The 23,521-nt window shown below is 41.9% G+C and overlaps 1 long non-coding RNA gene across 6 annotated transcripts in view; it reads left to right on the top strand.

Moving 5' to 3' along the window:
* The window catches only part of LOC138755647 (uncharacterized), an 83,075-nt gene that overhangs the window by 17,003 nt on the left and 42,551 nt on the right, over positions 1–23,521 (top strand). For 5 of the 6 annotated variants that reach the window (XR_011352447.1, XR_011352446.1, XR_011352445.1 and 2 more), the window contains 2 exons: positions 1,134–1,253; positions 20,270–20,332. This is a non-coding gene — a long non-coding RNA (uncharacterized lncRNA). The remainder of the gene's footprint in view (positions 1–1,133; positions 1,254–20,269; positions 20,333–23,521) is intronic. The other variant, XR_011352444.1, reaches the window with a different exon arrangement.

Consider the following 23,521-nt stretch of genomic DNA (forward strand, 5'->3'; position numbering starts at 1 on the left):
AAATACTTTGAAATATTCTTTATGATCACTGTATTATCTTTATATTTGGCTCCCCTTAAGGGGGCTGGCTTAAGGGGTGGGAGGGTGGGTGGTTTTTGTTTACACATATATATATATATATATATATATATACAGAAAAAATGTTTTTTTCTGTTATATTTGATTAAGTTGTTTAAAATCTTTTAAATAAAGTTTTCAAAAAAAACCCATATATGTGGAATAAAGATCTCCCTTTATTTGTTTAGCCTGTGTCTGGACTCGCTTCTCTGTAAAACCACCGAACCTGATGTAATCTCATATAACACCTTGGTGGTGTAGATCCTTGCCAATTGCTGCTGCTCCAGGTGGCAATGTTCCATGTAGATGTTCTTGATGATGGGGAGAGATTTGCCTGTGATGTACTAGGCTGAGTCCACTACCTTTTGTAGGATTTTTCTCTCGGAAGTATTTGTGCCCCCATGCCAGATTATGATGCAGCCGGTTAGCACACTTTCTGTTACACATCTGTAGAAGTTTGCCAAGCTTATCAATGACATACTGATCCTTCGCAAACTCCTGAGGAAATAAAGGTGATGATGTGCTTTCTTCACAATGGCGTTAATATGATGGGTCCAGCACAGGTCCTCCAAGATGGTAATCCCCAGGAATTTAAAGTGGCTAACCCTCTCCTCTTTATCCCACAATGATTACTGGATAGTATAATTTTGACTTCCCTTTCCTGAGGTCTACGATGAGCTCCTCTGTCTTGGTGACAATGAGTGCGAGGATGTTGTTAGCACACCATTCAGCCAGATGTTCACTCTCCCTCTTGTATGGTGACTCATGGTGGCATTATTGGAAAACTTGTATATGGTGTTTTGTTGCACATAGCTACATTGTCACTTGTGTTCAACGAGTAAATTGGGGGGGGTTACTGTGGTGCTCCCACGATGATGGAGATTGTAAAGGGGATTTTTTTTGCCAATCCTCTCTGACTAGGGTCTGGCGATGAGGAAATCCAGAATCCAAATCCGCAATGGGGTATTGAGGCCCAGGCTTTGGAGTTTGCTTATTAGCTTTTAGGAGATGATAGCACTGAAAGCCAAATTGTAGTCAATAAGAAACATCCTGATGTATGTGTCTTTGCCATCCAGGTGTTCCAGGGGTTTGTGAAGGGCCAGAGAGATGGCATCTGCCATAGGGCCTCCGAAGTGTGGACTCCCAGGAATTTGAAGGTATTAACTGTATCCACAGCTGTCCATTAATGAAGATAGGTGAGTGATCGCTTCCATTCCTAAAGTCCACAATAATTTCCTTGGTCTTACTCAAATTGGGCCCTGCGCCTCAAGGGGGCCCCGCAAACGTGTTTGAGCCCAGGCTTTGAGCAGAGAACACTGTGACGGACTTTGTTTAAACTGGTAAGAAAATAATAATACTATAGGCCTTATAAACTGAGGGATTTGTCAGTGAATTCATGAAGTTATTGCCCTTAATTGATCGTATTATCTCAGTGAAATATTTTTAGGAAATATGTCTTCGATTAAACTACTGGCTATAGGCCTCCTTTGTCTCCCTAGCCAAAAATTTCATGTTTCGTATTCATTTGACCCAGTAAGATAGATGTATTCAGGAGCTGATGAAGCATCTCTTATTATTATCAAAATTAAAACAGGCTATAGGCTAATCAATAAGAGAACTTGTACTTTAATATGAAATTGAGATCACATCATGCTAGCCTAGGGCCTAGCCTATAGCCTAGGCTTAAGCAGTTAGCCTGAACGTAAATAGCCTAGGCCTAAGCGTAGAATTTCTGACAAAGTTAGCAATTGTAGATGGAATTGGTTGGGATGTTCGGGTCTTGTAAAGTTGAATAACCCCGAAGTTAGGTTAGTTTAAGTTGATCTTTACTAGGCTAAGTCACTGTGGGGGTTATAGCCTACAACTTTACGAGCTGGTTTACAAGGTTATTCAGCTATTGGGTCATGTACTGTACATCTTGGGGTTATTCATCTTTACTAGATCCCAATATTCTTAGCAAGGCTGCCTCTGTCATTGTTTCATAATTTTGCAGTGGTTTGATTTAGTATCAAGATAGTACTAGGCTATTGTTACTAACTATGCTATTGCATGCACTGCCAGGGCTTAATATAGCCTATTTCACGTTTTTGGTGATTTGGAAGAGGTGCAGTTTAGCTTGACCATGCAGAAATTGTTTTCTTCGGGGGCGAATTTCATCCATTACACGCATCAGTTTTTCCGCCGATTTTCTAGCCAAATTTCTTTTCTTTGGCTTGGTTTCGCAGACGAAGATTTATGGAGGGGTATGTCCACGTCTGCTGCAGGCTCGTTGGTGACTGACAAGTCCGATGCAGGACAGGCAGGCATGGTTGCAGCAGTTGCAAGGGAAAATTGGTTGGTTGGGGTTGGGTATTGGGTTTTTCTTCCTTTGTCTTTTGTCAGTGAGGTGGGTTCTGCGGTCTTCTTCAAAGGAGGTTCCTGCCCACCGAACTGTGAGGTGCCAAGATGCACGGTTGGAGGTGATATCAGCCCACTGGTGGTGGTCAATGTGGCAGGCACCAAGAGATTTCTTTAGGCAGTCTTTGTACCTCTTCTTTGGTGAACCTCTGTCTCAGTGGCCAGTGGAGAGCTCGCCATAGAACACGATCTTGGGAAGGCGATGGTCCTCCATTCTGGAGACGTTACCCACCCAGTGCAGTTGGGTCTTCAGCAGCATGGATTTGATGCTTGCGGACTCTGCCAGCTCGAGTACTTTGATGTTGGTGATGAAGTCATTCCAATGAATGTTGAGGATGGAGCGGAGACAGCACTGATAGAAGCATTCTAGGAGCCATAGGTGATGCCGGTAGAGGACCCATGATTTGGAGCCGAACAGGAGCGTGGGTATGACAACGGCTCTGTACACGCTGATCTTTGTGTGTTTCTTCAGGTGGTTGTTTTTCCAGACTCTTTTGTGTAGTCTTCCAAAGGCGCTATTTGCCTTGGCGAGTCTGTTGTCTATCTCTTTGTCGATCCTTGCATCAGATGAAATGGTGCAGCCGAGGTAGGTAAACTGGTTGACTGTTTTGAGTTCAGTGTGCCTGATGGAGATATGGGGGGGCTGGTGGTCATGGTGGGGAGCTGGCTGATGGAAAAAGCCTTGACATCGTGAGCACGGAAGGGCTTTGGCAAATACTAGAGCGCCTCGGATGCCCCCCCAAGTTCCTCAACATGGTTATCCAACTGCACGAAAACCAACAAGGTCTGGTCAGATACAGCAATGAGCTCTCCGAACCCTTCTCCATTGACAACGGCGTGAAGGAAGGCTGCGTCCTCGCACGAACCCTCTTTACTATCTTCTTCAGCATGATGCTGAAACAAGCCAATAAAGACCTCAAATATGAAGATGGTGTTTACATCCGGTACCGCACGGATGGCAGTTTCTTCAATCTGAGGCGCCTACAAGCTCACACCAAAACACAAGAGCAACTTGTCCATGAACTACTCTTTGCAGATGATGCCGCTTTAGTTGCCCATTCAGAGCCAGCTCTCCAGCACATGACGTCCTGTTTTGCGGAAACTGCCAAAATGTTTGCCCTGGAAGTCAGCCTGGAGAAAACTGAGGTCCTTCATCAGCCAGCTCCCCAACATGATGACCAGCCCCCCCCCCCCACATCTCCATCGGTCAACCAGCCAAATATCTAGCGACAAACTAGCGCTAGACATTTGACGAGAAAATCAGCTAAACAAAATGGCAAAATTAAAGTGCATCCCCCCCATTCCGGAATGTAACCTTAATTAACTAACCTAACCTAACTAACCTAACCAACCTAACCATTACTAAAAGAAGGCAATCCTTACCTTATTCGAAGTTGTCATCATTCATCAAATCCAGAATCGGTCGCTTGTTTTGCTGTTCTGTGGCGTTCACAAGTTGAGAGTTGGGTGTGTTGTTCCAAGGTTAGCAGCTGACGTTGGAACAACGTAAAGCTAATGAGCAAAATGACATGGGATTGACGTTGGTTTCTTATGTTGTACCCATGGCCATGACAACATTGTTCCACTGTTGGAACAACGTGGACATGTTATCAGGGATGTCGAGTCCAATTTTATAACAAATTGCTAACGTCAAGTTTTTTTTGTAATTTTAAGTCTAAACATTTTAAAATATACTTCTTTTTACCTTTTTTACCTTAAAAATATAGCCCAGAGAATTAGCAGCTTAAAATTTATATGTCATTTTACATGGCAAGCACAAGCAGAGATAGAGACAAAGGGCATAAGTATTTAAACAGCAACCAGAAACGAGCACTGGCCAAAGCTGAAAATGAAAAACATAGAGGTGCTATCACAAAATTCCTTGTCACTCCGTCTTCGAAGCGCCCATGTATTGAGGATGAAGAAAACAAAAACAATTCAGAAAATGACAATACAGCCTTGAGTCCAATTACAGTTGATGAATACAATGATGAAATTGATAGCAAGTTAGAAAAGGATGACACAGCTGTGAATCAAATTGAAGACGATCTCAATACACCAGAAGACTGCCAAAGCGGAAAGTTCGCTTAAAGCCAAAAAAGACCAAGTCCAAACATCATGCAATGATAGATCATCCATGAGTATAGTTGTAATTAACATTTATGATGACCCAACCAACTGGCCAGCATACATAAATCAAAATGTAAGAGATTATTTAACAATGAAAGATCCTCCTATTCCAGTGAACAACTTTTCACGAAATGAAAAGGGATTGTGTTTTTCAAAGTTTCACTGTAAGAGGAAACTTTCAAATGGGGAGTGTGTAGAAAGACTTTGGATTATATACTCTCAGTCAGCTGATAGAATTTATTGCTTTTATTGTAAACTTTTTAGTAAGAACACAACCAGTGCATTATCAACAAGCGGATTCAACAACTGGTCTGATCTTCATACAAGGTTGTGTGAGCATGAAAATTCTAAAAGCCATTGGGAAGCCACATGGAGTTTCTGGGAGTTACACCAAAGACTTTGTAGTGGACAGACAATTGACGAAGAGCTTGAAATAATCGTCAATGAACATGCAAAGCACTGGCAGCAAGTATTCAAAAGGCTAGTAGCAATAGCGCAGTTTCTTGTTGAGAGAAATCTAGCATTTAGAGGAACAGAGGAAAAAGTTGGAAATGAGAGTCTACACAATGGAAACTTTTTAGGTCTTGTTGAGCTGTTTGGAAAGTTTGATCCTGTTCTTGAAGAACATTTGCAAAAAGTCAAAACCCACAAAATTCATAATCACTATTTAGGAAAAGATACTCAGAATGAACTTCTAGACATTATGGCTACAGCTGAAACATGTAAAAGCAGCTAAGTACTGCGCCATAATTTTCGACTGCACACCTGATATGAGTCACCAAGAGCAAATATTTCTAACGATCAGGTATGTGTCTGATGGTAACTTGTCTCCTTCAGGTATTTATGAACATTTCATAAAGTTTATGCAGGTTGAAAGTAGCACGGAGAAGATTTATATAAAACATTATTAAACACACTGAAGGAATTACATTTAGAGGTGAAGGACATTAGAGGCCAAGGTCACACATCTGGAAAACGAGCATGACTGTTGAAGGATAATTCAAGAGCTTTCTTTGTACCCTGTGCATGTCACAATTATAACCTTTTACTCGGAGATGTAGCCAAGTGTTGTCCAGATGCTATAACATTTTTTGGGATCTTGCAAAGGATCTACATATTGTTCTCAGCATCAACTAAGAGGTGGGCAGTTTTTAACAAACATCTACCTGGGTTATCAGTGAAACACTTGAGCAATACAAGGTGGGAGTGTCGGATTGATTGTGTTAAAGCTATTCGTTATCAGATTGGAGAAGTATATGATGCACTTGTGGAAATATCAGAGATAACAGATGAGCCCAAGGTAAAAGTAGAAGCTGAATCTTTAGCAAACCAGCTAAAAGACTACAAATTTTTAGTTTCTTTGATATTTTGGCATGAAGTACTTTTTAAAGTTAACTATGTAACCAAGGAACTATAAGGTGAAACAAAGGACATCGATGAAGGCATGGAGTCATTTGAAAAATTATTATCATGGCTAAGAATTTATAGAGAGGGCAGTTTTAATGATGTCCTAATAGGCGCAAATGAATTGGCTGAAGCTGTTGAATGACCATTGGAGTTTAGACAATTTCAAGAAAAAAAACTACGTAGAAGGAAAAGAATGTTTTCATATGAGGCAAAAGATCAAGCTTTAGAGGATCCAAAAGAAGCACAGAGCTCAGTGCTTCAGTTTAGTACCAGACTAAGCTATTCAATCTTTAGAGCCTAGATTTAAGCAGCTTAAAAACCATGTAAAATTATTTGGATTTTTAGATAACTTTCAAAGCTTACAAAAGGCGGAAATAAGGAAACACAGCAGACCTTAAAGCAGATTTAACTGATACCACACTAAAACAGAGCACTGGTGGAGGGATAGTTACTGAAACAACTAAAGATGTGGATGGTTATCTGTTGGCCGAAGAACTTGAAGCTCTGAAAACTTTTCTTCCCTTCAGTGTCGTGAAGCCTCAAGCTCTGTTTGAATACCTGGTAGTAAACAATCGATTCACAGCATTTCCTCATGTTTTTATTGCTTTGAAGATTTACTTAACAATGGCCTTAACAGTTGCATCTGTCGAAAGAAGTTTTTCAAAACTAAAACTGATTAAAACATATTGAGGGGGAAGAAAGAAGCACCTATTGAGGGGGAAGAAAGAAGCACCTATTGAGGGGGAAGAAAGAAGCACCTATTGAGGGGGAAGAAAGAAGCACCTATTGAGGGGGAAGAAAGAAGCACCTATTGAGGGACTAAACAAGAGGGACTAAACAATTTGGGGATGCTATCTATAGAAAATGACATTACTAAAACCATTGACTTTGAAATTATTTTGAAAGATTTTGCAAATAAAAAAGCCAGAAAAGTCTGTTTTTAAAAGATCTGTGCATAAACGGTAGGTCTGTAATTGTTTTAACTTAAAAAATAAAACTTTCATATTGTCTTTCAACATTTAGTATATCAAGCATTTAATGCTTTTTGGCTAAGACTGACATACTACACGAAATATAAAACATCAATTTCAACTTTTGTAGATTAGAGGACCTGCTATCAATTTTTTAATTGGGCCCCGCAATTCCTAGCACCGGCCCTGTCTGCACTGATTGGGGTTTGCTGATGAGGAAGTAATGGGTCCAGTTGCAGAGGGATGAAAATGTCCTAGGTCCCTAAATTTGATAATTAGCTTTGCTTGTTTTTTCTTCTTCTTTGGCTTGGCTTCGCGAACGAAGATTTATGGAGGGGTAAAGTCCACGTCAGCTGCAGGCTCGTTTGTGGCTGACAGGCAGACACGGTTGCAGCGGTTGCAAGGGAAAATTGGTTGGTTGGGGTTGGGTGTTGGGTTTTTCCTCCTTTGTCTTTTGATAGTGAGGTGGGCTCTGCGGTCTTCTTCAAAGGAGGTTGCTGCCCGCCAAACTGTGAGGCGCCAAGATGCACGGTTTGAGGCGATATCAGCCCACTGGTGGTGGTCAATGTGGCAGGCACCAAGAGATTTCTTTAGGCAGTCCTTGTACTTCTTCTTTGGTGCACCTCTGTCTCGGTGGCCAGTGGAGACCTCGCCATATAACACGATCTTGGGAAGGCGATGGTCCTCCATTCTGGAGATGTGACCTACCCAGCGCAGTTTGATCTTCAGCAGCGTGGATTCAATGCTGTCGGCCTCTGTCATCTCGAGTACTTCGATGTTGGAGATGAAGTCGCTCCAATGAATGTTGAGGATGGAGCAGAGACAACGCTGGTGGAAGCATTCTAGGAGCCGTAGGTGATGCCGGTAAACGACCCATGATTCACAGCCGAACAGGAGTGTTGGTATGACAACGGCTCTGTATACGCTAATCTTTGCCGCTTCCATTGCCCATTCAGAGCCAGCTCTTCAGCGCTTGACGTCCTGTTTTGCGGAAACTGCCAAAATGTTTGGCCTGGAAGTCAGCCTGAAGAAAACTGAGGTCCTCCATCAGCCAGCTCCCCAACATGACTACCAGCCCCCCCACATCTCCATCGGGCCCACAAAACTCAAAACAGTCAACCAGTTTACCTATCTCGGCTGCACCATTTCATCGGATGCAAGGATCGACAATGAGATAGACAACAGACTCGCCAAGGCAAATAGCGCCTTTGGAAGACTACACAAAAGAGTCTGGAAAAACAACCAACTGAAAGCTTTGCTTGTATGATGGTGATAAACACCAAGGTGTAGTCAATGTAGCTTAATGTGATGTAACACAGAGTGGAGGGCCATTGAAGCAGCATCAGCTGTTGATCTGTTATGATGGCAGGTCCTTCCTGAAAAAAAGTTGATTTGCTCCATAATCAACCCCTTAAAGCACTTCATGATGGTAGATGTAAGTGCCATTGGCTCATAGTTGTCGAGGCAGTTTACCTCGCACTTTAGGGCGGCAGTACAATCGGTGGCCTTTTGAAACAAGTGGGTCGTTTGATTGTAGCAGTAAGAGTTGAAAATGTCTGCAGAAACTCCAGCCGTTTGCTCCACGCAGGTTTCAAGGACCTGACCAGGTACACTGTCATGGTTTTTCCCATTTCTTCCCCCTTCAATGTATGTTCACCAATCATCTGCTCGCCCTCCTCCTTACACCCCCCTCCCCACTTTTATTCAGGATTCTGTCCCTTTCTTGCTATTCCTGATGAAGAGTTTTGGCCTGAATCGTTGACCATATATTGCCTTCCACAGATGCTGCCTGACCTGCTAAGTTCCTCTCGCATTTTGTGCATTGCATCAGTTTTTCCACACCTCCTTCACTCTGCCTGGCTGGACTTCCTCTGAAGATTTAAAAAAAAGATTTTGACATATACACAGTAACAGGCCATTTAGGCCCATGAGCCCAGGATGCCCAATTATATCCAATTAACTTAAACTGCTGATCTGTTTTAAATGGTGGGAGGAAACCTAAGCTCATGGGGAAAACCCACTGAGACACTGGGTGAACATACCAACTCCTTAAAGACAGCACTGGATTCGAACCCCAGTCCCGATCTCTGCTCTATAACAGGAAATACTAACTCTCATGCTAATGTGCCACACATGTCAACCTCAGAAACTAGGAGCACAGAGTCAATAGGGCATGTGGGGGCTTTTGAGGGTGCATTGTTGTTTTTCCTTTCAAAGCAAGCATGGAGGCATTGAGTTCACTTGGAAGAGATGTATTGCAGTTAATAATAATACCTTGTTTCGTCTTATAGGACGAGATGCCAGCTTAGCCTATTATTGTCTTTTTGTTTTGATAATGGATTTCTAGATGTTGAACCTGCACTTTCTGTATGTTCCTAAATCATCTGATCTGAAAGTCACAGATCTGGTCTTCAGCAGGTTGGGAATCTCTTGATTCATCCATAACTTCTAGTCAGGATGTACAGTAGTTGGATAGGCTGAGTGGGAACATATTCTTGAAGTTGGTAATAACTGTGGCATTTTACTTCAGGTCTGCTGGTAAGTCCATGGACATGGCCCAGTCTACAACTGTTCCAAAGCTGCTCTTCTGTCTCTCCAGACCATCTCTGTTCAATGGTTTCTACTGGTTCTGTGCTCTTCAGTTCCTGTCTGTATGCAGGAACAAGCTCAGCCTGGTGGTCCGACATCCCAAAGTACAGGCATGATGTGGAGTGGGAGTGTTCTTGATGGTAATGTTGCAGTGGCCAAGAATGTTTGGTCTCCTCGGGAGGTAGAACAGTTAGTGTTTCAGTGTTTGATGTTCCCGATGAGGGGAGCAGCTGTGGGGTGCGGGTCGCCATGTCTGAGCACCTCGAAGAGTTAACCATGAAACAGACACTACCCCCTCCTTCTTTACCAGAAGAAGTCATCTATGCAACCTTCCCACAGTTCTCAGGGAGGACTCCACACTGACCCCAAAGGCTGACATCCAAGTGAGATGGAGACAGATGGCATATGTGATGAATCTCTCAGCACTCTTTAACAATCTTCAGTTTTGTAATAGGTGTCATATTTATCATACATTCTGTTTTGAATATTCCTTTTTTCTTGCTTAATGGTCCACATGTAGTTACTGCATTGAAATCAAAGCCTTTCTCCATTGGTTTATCAAAAAAATAACCTCTGTTGGTCCATCATTCCTTTTTTTTAATCTTATGACATTAAAAACTAATTTTCTTCTGTGGCAATTTGAAAAACAGGCATGTTACTGAACTCTCATGGTGAACTGTTTTATTCCAATCTTGTTTAAATTGGTATTTGTATCATTATGTATGGAATCATATATTTCATGACCTTGGTTTCTCAACTTTTGAAAATGCTCATCAGCAATATCTGCATGTGTTTTGATAGTTTGAAGATGCTCTTAGAAAATCTGATATTTGGCTTAACTTAAGGTTCCTAATTAAGGATGTCCAGGCACCTGAGCTATGCAAATCACAGCCAACCATTTTATAGATTTCAAGGGTTTGCTTGCTTAGATGGTGATCTATCACCCTCTAGTGACCAACTTTGTTAATTAGATCGGTGGCTGGATTATTGGGCCTAACTAATTTTGTTGGATTTGGTTGTGTATCTTGGAATACTCATAGAAAAAAGCTAATGAAAGTGGAATTAAATTAATTTATGGGAATGTATGAATTTTGAATGCAACTGTAAATTTAGATAATAGCTGATAGAATTATTGAACACTACAGCATAGATAGAGGCCATTTGGCCCATCTAGTCTGTGCTGAACTATTACTCTAACTGCTCTCATCTATCATATCCCTCCATACTGCTCCCATCCATGTACTGATCCCAAATTTATTTTAAATGTTGAAATCAAACCAACCCCCACCATTTCTGCTAGCACCTCATTCTACACTCTCACCACCCTTTGAGTGAAGAAGTCCCCCTAGTGTTTCCTTTAAACATTTCACCTTTCAACCTTAATCTATATCCTTTAGTTCTTGCCACACTCAACCTTCTTGGACAATGTCCGATCAAATTCCATTATCCCTCCAATACTCCTTGTTAACGAAACTTTAGCAATATCATCTTTAAAGTTGTAAGTTGTTTCTCATGGGGAAACATGTAGATATCTGCATAACTTAACTTCTAAATGGGCTGATTTCAACTTCTGAATACATTTTCAGGAGCTGGATTCTCTAACGACTGGAATAGTTTCATTCCATCAATTTCTTTTGATTTCCTGACATGCACAAACTCTCCTCATTGTTTAACCCATGAAGTCCAAATGTTATACTGGTAGATCTGAACTGAATTTCCTCCAAAGCCAATATTCTTAAGATTTTAAACATTGATCACATGGGTGCATTAGGGCCAGCACATGCTCATGGGCAAGAAGGGCCTGTTATTGTGCTAATCTCTAAATTTTACAAAAAATACAATATTTCAGATGTGATCTAACCAAGGCTTGGTATGGATATGAGATGCTTTCTACTCTCTTATCATCTAAATATTGTAGGCCAGTATCCCATAAACATAAAACACTACAGCAACACCTTGGCCCTTGATGTTGTGGAAACCTATATATTCCACCAAAAAAATACTAAACCCTTTCTATCTCGTAACCTTTTATTTTTCTTCCATCCATATGCCTGTCTAAGTGCCTCTTATTTTCTCTAATATTTCAGAATCCACCACCACTTCTGCAAGGCATTCCAGGCACCCACAACTCTTTGTGTGTAAAAAAAAACAAAAACACCACTAGTGTCTTCCCTAAACTTTCCTCCCTTCACTTTGTGTTTGCTATTCCTGCCCAAGGAAAAAGCCGCTGGCTGTCCACCTTATCTATGTCTCTCAGAATCTTGCAGACCTCTATAAAGTCACTTCTCTTTCTTCTTCTCTCCAAAGAGAAAAGTCCTTGCTCTGCTAACTTTACTTCATAAGACTTTCCAATCCAGGCAACATCCTGGTAAATCTCTTCTGCGCCCTCTCCATAGCTTCCACATCTTTCCAATGATGAGGTGACCAGAAATGAACACAATACTCTGAGGATATTCTCATCATAGATTGTAGAGTTGCATCATGACCTTTCAACTCTTGAACTCATTCCCCCAACTAATGAAGCCCAACATCCCATAGGCCTTCTTAATTATCCTATCAACCTGAGTGGCAACCTTGAGAGATGTATGGATTTGGATCACAAGGTCTCTCTGTTCCTCCACACTGTTAAGTATCTGACCATTAAACCTGTACTCAGACTTCTGGTTTGACCTTCCAAAATGCATCACCTCAGACTTATCTGGATTGAACTCCATCCGCCATTTCTCTGCCCAACTCTACATCCTGTCTATACCCTTCTGTAATCTATGACAATCTTCAGCACCATCCACATTTCTCCAACCTTTGTATCATCTAAAAACTTATTAACCAATCATTCTCCTTCTTCATTGAGGTTATTTATAAAAATCACCAAGAGAAGGGGTCCCAGAACAGATCTCTGCAGAACTTCACTAGTCACTGACCTCTGGACAGAAAACTTTCCGTCCACTTCTATTCTTGCTTTCTAAAGCCAAGCCTATTCTGAATCCATGCAGCTAAACTTCCATGGATCCCATGCTAATGACTTTCTGAACAAGTCTCTCATGGGGAACCTTGCCAAATGCCTTACTAAAATCCATATATTTCTTTTGTTATTTTCTCAAAAAAATCAACTAGGCTTGTGAAACATGACCTTCCCCTTACAAAGCCATGCTGACTATACTTGAGTAGATTGCACTTTTCCAAATGCTCACAAATCCTGTCCTTAAGAACCCACATCAATAGTTTGCACACTGCTGATGTAAGACTCACTGGGTCTATAGTTTCCAGGATTCTACCTATTATCTTTTTTCAACAAGAGGACCACATTTATGATTCTTCAATCTTCCAGCACCTCCCTGTAGTCAAGGAGGACTCAAAGATCATAGCCAATGCCCCAGCTATCTCTTCCCTTCCTTCTCACAGCCACCTGGGTACTTATCATTCTTAATGTTTTTAAGAAGATCCATCACTTCCTCTTCCCTAATCTCAACACCATCCAGCACACAAGCCTGTTTTATTCTGACTTCACCCTGATCAAGGTCCTTTTCTCTGGTGATTTCTGAAGCAAAGTATTCATTTAGAACCTCCCCAACTTCCTTGGCTTCCAGGCATGTTGCCTCCTTTACCCTTCACTCTCTTTATCCTTCTATTTTTCATGTATTCATAGAATACTTCTCCCTAATACTACTTGCCAAGGCCTTCATTTTTTTGGAAAATTTTATTTATTGAATCATGATGCGTATGTTTAAACATACAACTGGTGAATAAAATTTGAAAAACAACACAAAATACATACATGATATTTTAAAACTAATCCCCTACAACCCTCACCCCTTCCTTAACCCACCCACCCCAACCCACCCCCCTCTAACCTACACCAAAAGAAAAAAGAAGGAAAAAGAAAGAGGGAGATCACATAACATCAAAATTCATCAGTTAATTCCCATGGTTTGGAGCAACACCACTAACGTGCCGCTAGGGGATTTAATAATCCAACCCCATATAATCCAAATAACGATAAAAAAAGATAATTATCACGTAAATTATATGTTATCTTTTCCAATGGAATACGACCTCAACTCCATCTGCTATCTCTGAATACTCAAATCAGTCTAATTTTTCCAAGTAATTGCCAAACATTTTCTAGTCACAGCGAATGCCGATCAAAAAAGTGATTTGAAATTTATTTAATTTTAATTCTAAACTAATCCTCTTAATATTACCCAACAAAAACACCACAGGAACTAGTAAAAACTTCACTTTCAAAATAACTTCTAGAAATTCCTTGTTTATTCCAAAAAGGTTTCACTGTTTCACATGACCAAGTAGAATGTAAAAAAGAACCTATGTCCTTATGAGACCTAAAACATAAGTCCAAAGAAATAAAATTATATTTCCTTAGTTTTTCTGGAGTTAAATATAATTGATGAATAAAATCATAATGAACTAATCAATACCTTACATTTACAATTTTAGTCTTACTTTCCCTACATAAATTCATCAAATCATTCTGAGGAATAAGTCTACCTAAATCTTTCTCCCATTCAATCTAGATTTATGTATATCCGGCTTAAACATTTTATTCTGTAGAAAAGCATACATCTCAGATATAAATCCCTTCTTACCATCCTCAGTAAGCAAAATTTCAAACTTAAACCAGCTAGGTAACTGCAAAATATGTCCAAAAGCTTTAATTTGACAATAAGAAAAAAGACTATTTGAAGATGTATCATATTTCTCTTTCATTCTTTGAAAAGAAATAAAATATCCTGCTTGTCAATGCCTTCTCATGCCCCCTTTGAGCTCTCCTAAGTCCTTTCTTGTTCTTTCCTGGCTACCATATAATTTTCATGAGCCCTTCCTGTTTCCTGCTTGCTAAATCTAATGTATGCTTCGCTCTTCTTCTTAACTAGCTACTTCACCTGTTTTGTCAACCAGGTTCTCTTTTCCTACCATCTTTTCCCTGTCTCAGTTGAACAAATCTATCAGGTGCAAGTGGTCCCTTAACATCTTTCACATTACTTCTGTGCTTTTTCCCATGATCATCTGTTCCAAATTTAATCTCCCTAGTTCCTGCCTCATCCCATCATCATTATCCCTTCGTCAATAAACACTTTCCCATTCTTCCTGCCTTATATCCTTGTCCATAGCGATGCTATGTGGTCACTATCACTGAAATGCTCCCCCACTGAGAGGACGCCACCTGACCAGGTTCATTACCCAGTGCTAGATCCAGTATGGCCTCTTCTCTCATCGGCTGGTCCACATACTGTGACAGGAATCCTTGGACACACCTGACAAATTTCAGTCAGGAGGTGCCAGTCAATATTAGGGAAGTCTCCCATAGCTACACCCCTGTAATTTCTGCACCATTTCAAAATCTGCCTACTTATCTGTCCCTCTGTGTCTTGAGGGCTATTTGTGGGTCTGTACACTACAACTAGTGATTGCACCCTTTCTGTTTTTGACTTCCATCCACACTGATTCAATAGACACTCCCTCCTCAGCACTCTCCCTTTCTACAGCTGTGATACCATCCCTAACCAATAGTGCTACTCCCCCTCCCCCTCCCCCCTCTCTTACCTCCCAGTTTATTCCTTTAAAAACACCTAACTCCCGGTATCTGCATTAGCCAATCCTGTCCTTCCACCAGCCAAGTCTCTGTATCAGCCACAACTCCGTCATTCCACGAACTGATCCAGTTCAGGTGCAGCCATCCTTTTTGTACAGGTCAGCCCTTCCCCAGAAGTGATTACAATCATCCACGAATCTGTACCCCTACTCCTCTTGGACCTAAAATATTGCCTCTGTTTCTCTTTCCAGAGATGGAGGCTGACAATAGAGGGTTCTAGAATTTTGGGGTTTTGTTTCAGTGTCCAAAGATTTAAAGTTTCCTTTTATTGCCATGTAGTAATACATTAGAAAGTTAATATACATGATATTCTTTAACCATAGGAGAAAGAGAAACAAAAGAGACTCCCTTCAGAAAAGTTGCGGGTTTGTCTCCAGCATTCCCACACCCTCTACAGCTGCACCATTGGCAACCTGAGCTTCAGCTTCAAAACCCCAATATGATCAGGAAACCTTCCAATAAGCCTTGGCGATTATTTTCTAAATTTAGCCATGTCATATTCATTGTCTATTTACAGTAGATGGACTCGTATAGCGGCCATTTCTAGCTTTTTCACATATTTGGAGGTACAGTTCTATATTTTTTTAATACAACTGTCAAGATTCAGGTACATTGCCATACGATCATTTAATCTTTGCTTCCATTTGCATTATTTACAATACTTCCATGAGCTTCAAATTTTGCTCATAGTCTCATCAAATTCCTCCAGTTCATATGGACACAGACTTTCTGTTCACTCAAGCTTGCAATTGTATTTATTCCCCAGGGGATTTCCACTAAACTAATTAAACAAATTATGTCTGTCCATAGATCAATATAAATCAATCACCAATAATTCAGGTTCACTTTACATCACCTTAAGTAAGGTGGTGGGGGCGGTGGGTGGTGCGGGTGAACACATGAGGAGTTGAGAGCTGGCAGGAACTGGAGTCTTGAGTTCTGACACAGCAGCAGGTGGCATCAAATCAGCATTGATGGCTGCATAATAAAATCTTCTTGCCAAAACCATACCTGCACAGGTCTAATGAGGATGTTCATTTTTAGAAGCACACTTGACACAGCTTGGTGGGCAAGACATTGGCACAGCTGTCAGGGCTGCTTTCTTAGCTCCAGTGACACAGGTTGCACCCTAACTCTCAGAGCTGTTCGTGTTGATTTTGCATATTCTCCTGGTCAGGTGATCATGAGGGTTTTAAGATTCAATATTCCATTATTGTCATGTAATAAAAACAGTGAAATATTACATGGAATTTGTATTTGCCTGCCATAAGACAGACAGATTTGCCATCGGCAAAAATTGCCTGGTGCTTCTTACAGTCAGAGAAAGAGAAGCAAGAGAGAATCCCCTAAGTGTCAATGGATTTGCCTCCAGTGCTGCCACAGCCACACAGAGTCCAGTCCAAATGATCAGCAGCCTGAGCTCCAGATCCAAACCTCTGACACGATTGGGAACCTTCAGTGCCCTCAACACCCTTTCCCATAGGTGCTCTGTAGTTAGTAAGGGATTACTTAAGGTTGTATCTCAGTGGGAAAAAAGGGGGTGAGAACCACTGGTTTATGCATAGTTTATAAATAGTCATTTGAGCTCGAGATTGCATTAAACTATTTTTGTGAACTCTAAAAAAATTGGGAAAACAGAGGGAGTGGTCTTAGTCAGAGTGGGCTGAGTTACAGTGGTAAGACTTGGGCTCAACAGGTAAGAGGTGAGGGATAGTTGGCGTTGAAGTAAGAAAGGTTCAAAGAACAAAAAGGATTCAACAGGTAGGCACAGGAAAGGGCAGGTTGAGAGATATATATAGGCATACGATCCTTTATCCAGACATCTAAAATCCAGAAAGCTCCAAAATCCAGCAAGTGGGGAGCGGTGGTCGGGGGAGATGTCCGGATGGCCGAGGGAACGGTGGTTGGGGGAGATGGCTGGGTGACTGGAAGGGGTAGGGGTGGATACGGCAGCACAATTCAGGTGGGCTTTCCGAAATCTGGAAAAATCCAAAATTCGGAACACACTGTCCCCCAAGGGTTCCAGATAAAGGATTGTGTACCTGTAAATATATATGTATATAGTTCCTCTAGTCATAATCACTGGGAATGGCAGCCAAAACAGGTGAATGTTCCTCTTGCATAATGTGGGTGGTTAGGGAAACCAGCTGTATTTCTGATAACTTCATCTGTGAGAGGTGCATCCGGCTGCAGCTCCTGACAAGCAGAGTTAAGGAATTAGAGCTAGAGCTGGATGAACTCTGGATTATTTGGGAGGTAGATGGGGTGATAGACAGGAGTTACAGTGACACTATCACACCTATGAGGCAGGAGGAGAGTAGTGGGTGAGAGGAGAGGGAAAGGGAACAGGCAGGCATGGCAGGGCACCCCTGTGGCCTTCCCCTTAATAACAAATATACAATTTTGGATACTGTTGGTGGGGGTGAGGGGTAACGATGGCTACCATGGACAAGCACAGTGATCGGATCTCTGGCAAGGAGTCTGATCCTGTGGTGAAGAAGGGGAGGGAGGAGAAGAGGTGAGTTCTAGTGTTAGGGGATTCCATAGTTAGAGGGACAGATAAGAGGTTCTGTGGAAGAGACTGAGAATCCCAAATGGTATGTTGCCTCTCTGGTGCCATGGTCCGAGATATCCCAGATCAAGTTCATGGCATTCTCAGGAGGGAGGGTGAGCAGCCAGATGTTGTGGTCCATGTAGGGACCAATGACATTGGTAGGAAAGGTGAGGAGGTCCTGCAAGGGAGTTGGGTGCTAGGGTTTTGATGTCAGGATTTCTACCTGTGCCACATGCTAGTGAGCTTAGAAATAGGAGGATCATCTAGCTCAACATGTGGTTACAGACATGCTGCAGGAGGGAGGGCTTTAGGTTTCTGATCATTAAACTTTCTTCTAGGGAAGATGGGACCTGTTCCGATAGGATGGTTTGCATCTGAACTAGAGGGTAACTAATATCCTTGCAGGAATGTTTGCTAGTGCTGCTCCAGTGGGTTTAAACTAGATTTGCAGATGGCTGGGAACCAGAGCGCCAGAGCAGACAGAGGAATGATAGAGGGAAAAGATGATGTGAAAATTGCATGCACCGTTAGATTTCAATGGGTTGTACATGGTGGAAATGTTCTTAGGTGCATCTATTCCAATGCAGAGTATTGTTAGAAGGACAAACGAGTTTAGAGCATGGATTAGCACGTGGAATTATGACATTGTGGCCACTAGTCAAACTTGGTTGCAGGAGGGGCAGGACTGGCAGCTCAATGTTGCAGGCTTACATTGTTTTAGACACAATAGAATGGGGGGGGTGATGAAAATGGGAGGAGTTGCATTCCTTGACAGGGAAAATATCACAGCTGTATTCAGGCAGGTTAAGCCAGTGGACTAATATACTGAGGCTATATGGGTGGAGCTGAGGAACGGGAAAGGTATGACCACACTCATGGGGTTGTACTATAGACCGCCCAATAGTCAATGAGAATTGGAGGAGCAAATCTGTAGAGAGATAGCAGACAGCTGCAGGAAACATACGGTTATAATAGTAGGAAATTTTAATTTTCCAAATAGTGACTGGGACTGCCATACTGTAAAAGGACTGGATGGTTTGGAGTTTGTCAAATGTTTTCAGGAAAGTTTCCTAAATCAATTTATAGAGATACCAACTAGACAGAAGGCAATACTGGATCTCCTTTTAGAGAAAGAGGCAGGACAGGTGACAGGAGTATGTGTAGTCCGTAGGAAACATTTTGGATTCAGTGATCATAATGCCATTAGTTTCAAGTTAATTATGGAGAATGATAGGACTTGGCCTCAGGTTGAGATTCTAAATTTGAGAAAGGCCAATTTTGAAAAAATGAGAAAGGATCTAGAATGCATGGACTGGGATAAGTTGTTTTCGAGCAAGGATGTGCGAGGTAAGTGGAGGATCTTCAAAGGTGAAATTTTGAGTACAGGGCTTGTATATTCCTGTCAGGATTAAAGACAAGGCTAGAAGGCATAGGGAAACTTGGTTTTTGAGGGATATTGGGGATCTGGTTCAGAAGGAGAGAGAGGCCTATAACAGGTATAGGCCACATGAAGCAAATGAGGACTTGAGGCATATAAAAAATACAATAAAAACCACAAGAGAGAAATCAGGAAGACTAAAAGAAGACATGAGGTTGTTGTGGCAGACAATGTGAAGGAAAATCCTAAGGGTTTCTATAGGTATATTAAGAGCAAAAGGATAGTAAGGGACAAATTTGATCACCTTATAGATCAGAGTGGCCGGCTTTGTATGGAGCCAAAATAGATGGGGGAGATCTTAAATGTTTTCTTTTCATCAGTATTCACTCAGGAAACAGGCACAAAGTCATGGGAAGTAAGGAAAACAAACAGTGAGATCATGGAACCTTTACAGATTAAAGAGGAGGAAGTGCTTGCTGTCTTAAAGCAAATAAGGGTGGATAAATCCCCAGGTCTGACAAGATATTCTGTCAGACCTTGAGGGGGGCTAGTTTAGAAATTGCAGGGGCTGTGGCAAAAATATTTAATATGTGTTTAGCCGCAAAGGATTGGGTGGCAGCTCATGTTTTTCCATCTAACTGTGTTTTAGTTCTCGTCACATTTCTTGGTTTCTCACAATGAATTATTACAAAGAATATAGAACAGGCTATTCAGCCCACATGTCTGCACTGAACATAATATCCAAATCAAATGAAAACTTTGATGCTTGGAAAATAAATATTCCTCCTTTCCCTTCATAGCCATGTGTCTATTCAGAAGCTACTGTTGTATCTGCCTTCACCAGTACTCCTGGCCACCCACCATTCTTTGTGTAAAGTACTTGCCCTGCATATTTCCTTTAAAGTTCCTTTCCCTCATCTCTTGTGTGTGACACTTTCACCCTGGGCAAAAGATTCTAACTGTCCATCCTATTAATGCCTCTCATGAACTTCTGCCCTCCAGAATTAGTTTAAATCTATGGAATTGGTGCAAGGACTCTCAAGCTGGTTTTATTAATCATTCCCTTTACTCATATTTAAAAGTTAGCTGTCATTTTCTGCTTTTTTTTTTACTGTGATTATATTATTCCCTGACTGTTCATGTTATTCTTTTCTGTGACCTTTACCAATTATCAGCTGACAGGAAGATGGTGGGCACTGAAGTGCGGTTGAAGCTGGACAGTAACCAAAGAGATTTTGGTAAGAGATCATACAGAAACAGGGACAAGTACAGTTTTTTGGAAACTTCAGAAATTCAAATTCATTATTTCTTTGTGTAAACCAATGAGGTAACTCTGCGCTAGAGAAAATAACATTGACTCATTTTTACAGCCAAACAGCATCAGCACTGGTCAAATAAATATAGGGTGAGATACTGAATAAAGCTCTCCCTCTGTGATTAGCCAAGAACAACACTCTGGTTTTCTCCAGTTGGCATTGCTAAAGGAGCTTATTTGCCCAGTCTTCAAAGCTCTGAAGTTCTGTAAAAGTTGTACAGTTTGGGTGTGGTGGGGGAAAAGGGCCCAAAAGGGGAAAATGTTGAATATAACATTTTGCCAATGTCCATCACGTGGTGCCCAACCATTAATCCAGTAATGTATTCCTCCAAGTTCTGGCTAATCACTTTTCTTTGCATTCAAGATTTTTATTTTCTGATTGGTGCTCTATGGATTTCACTAGCCTGGTAGTTTTCATGAGGGTATAATGCTTTATACTTTGATTTATGAGGGCTAATGTGACAAAGACTCTCTTTAAGACCCTCTACAACTCACACTTTTCTGCATTAAATTCCATCTGCCATTTTGCATCCCATTATTTCCAGTTGGTCCAGATCCCACAAAGCCAAAGTCTAATCTAATTTATTACCTCATCCTTGATGCCGAGCGACTGAACCTTTTGACCAACCTCCCATACAGGACTTCATCAGAGGCCTTTCTAAAGGTCATGAAGACAACATTCACTGCCTTTCCTTAATCAAATTTCCTGGGAAACTTTTTGAAAAATTTTAGAAGATCAGTTAGACATAACCTACCATAATTATACCATAATTACTACTTTCATAATTTCTTCTTCTTTGGCTTGGCTTCGCAGATGAAGATTTATGGAGGGGTATGTCCACGTCTGCTGCAGGCTCGTTGGTGACTGACAAGTCCGATGCGGGACAGGCAGGCACGGTTGCAGCGGTTGGAAGGGAAAATTGGTTGGTTGGGGTTGGGTGTTGGATTTTTCCTCCTTTGTCTTTTGTCAGTGAGGTGGGCTCTGCGGTCTTCTTCAAAGGAGGTTACAGCCCGCCGAACTGTGAGGTGCCAAGATGCATGGTTGGAGGCAATATCAGCCCACTGGCGGTGGTCAATGTGGCAGGCACCAAGAGATTTCTTTAAGCAGTCCTTGTACCTCTTCTTTGGTGCACCTCTGTCTCGGTGGCCAGTGGAGAGCTCGCCATTTAACACAATCTTGGGAAGGCGATGGTCCTCCATTCTGGAGGACCCAGCGCAGTTGGATCTTCAGCAGCGTGGATTCGATGCTTGCGGATTCTGCCAGCTCGAGTACTTCGAAGTTGTTGATGAAGTCATTCCAATGAATGTTGAGGATGGAGCGGAGACAGCGCTGATGGAAGCGTTCTAGGAGCCGTAGGTGATGCCGGTAGAGGACCCATGATTCAGAGCCGAACAGGAGCATAGATATGATAACGGCTCTGTACACTCTGATCTTTGTGTGTTTCTTCAGTTGATTGTTTTTCCAGATTCTTTTGTGTAGTCTTCCAAAGGCACTATTTGCCTTGGCAAGTCTGTTGTCTATCTCTTTGTCGATCCTTGCATCAGATGAAATGGTGCAGCCGAGGTAGGTAAACAGGTTCTTACAAGTGAGTATCTTCTAAGACATAACAAATGGTCTAAAGGAAGTGTAGATTAATGTACTGCACAATGTGCAGGACTGAATTAAATGCACATGACCAGCAATTTTGGAACTAATATAGCAAAACAAATTTGATAATGATTGAATCTATATCCTGGCCATCTCACTTAAGAATAATCTATGAATTGTATTCCTTCCTTGTAAATCCTTGAGGTATGCTGCCAATCACTGAAAGTCACTAGTCAGAAAACAAAGTTCGGCTTTGTCACAGCCTTCCTCCTGGCCAGATTGCTTGCGAGGTGGAAGACCTGCTTTTTAATCCGGATGAAATGACACCTGACCAAGCAGCTATATTGGAGTGATCCCAACCCTCCAATCAATCCCGCATTGCAGAACTGCTTGCAGATGACGATCTCTGCAATAGGAGGCCATCACAAATTCTACGGAGATGGCATAGGCTGGCTGGAGACGAGAGGATGGAAGGTGATATTTGGAAACAGAAGTTCTTCCTCTGCATGTCCATACATCTTTCAATTGGCCAGCATCAATGAAATCAGAAAACAGGCTGACAATGTCATGGAGACGACCTTGGCACTGCAGCAAGGGGTGGTCATGGCAACAACCATTAAACCAGTAAAAACTGAGTGGAGCAACAAGTTGCAGTACTCACTGTGCAAGTCGAGAGTTTAACAGCACAGCTGAATCATCCACATTTCTGGTCCAACTCTAATCGTGTGGGTTGAGGATGAGGTAGAAGTGACACCCAACGTCTATGTTGGAAGCACCAGAAATGTGGCGCTGTGGCTTGGTTGTGCCAACCTCCTTGCACTTTCCACAAAAGCATCCGGGAAATGTCGAGTCCTGGCAGTAGAGGTGACTGCTACCTTGGGCAACTCGGCCACCGCCTTTTCCTGAAAGACCACCTCACCAGTGAACAATTCTTCTTCAACTCAGGTGTGAAGATATTAGTTGGTCTTCCCACTCCACAAGAGTGCTGTCACCTCAATTCAGCATATGTCCTTGCTGCTGCCAACAATTTTAGCATCCAGACGTTCAGCCAGAGGTCACTCACACTCGATTTCAGACTCCAAATACCTTTTTGGTGGATTTTCACTGTAGCGGATGCTCCAGACCCATTATCAGAGCAGATTTTCTTTCTGTCTTTTTCCTGCTGGAGGATATGAAGCATCGCCATTTAGTGAACTGCTACACAAACATGAATGTGAGCTGTATTCATTGCCCCACAATGACTGTCATTCACTTGACTAGTCTCCAGTCCAGCACTTGCTCATTCTGTAGGTTGCTCAAGGTGCTCCCTTGCCTGGTAACTCCATCATATTGGCACAATTACATCAAACATGCGATGACCCACCGCACCTAGACCTGTAGTCCTCCTGTTGCACCGCACGCATGCAGGCTGCCCTTGGATATCTTTAAGATTGTGAAAGCTGAGTTTGATTATATGCAGGAGCTGGGAATAGTCCACCAATCTGACAACTGCTAGGCATCGCCGCTACACATGGCCCTGAAAAT

Source organism: Narcine bancroftii, chromosome 2 (assembly GCF_036971445.1).
Source record: "Narcine bancroftii isolate sNarBan1 chromosome 2, sNarBan1.hap1, whole genome shotgun sequence".
NCBI lineage: Eukaryota > Metazoa > Chordata > Chondrichthyes > Torpediniformes > Narcinidae > Narcine > Narcine bancroftii.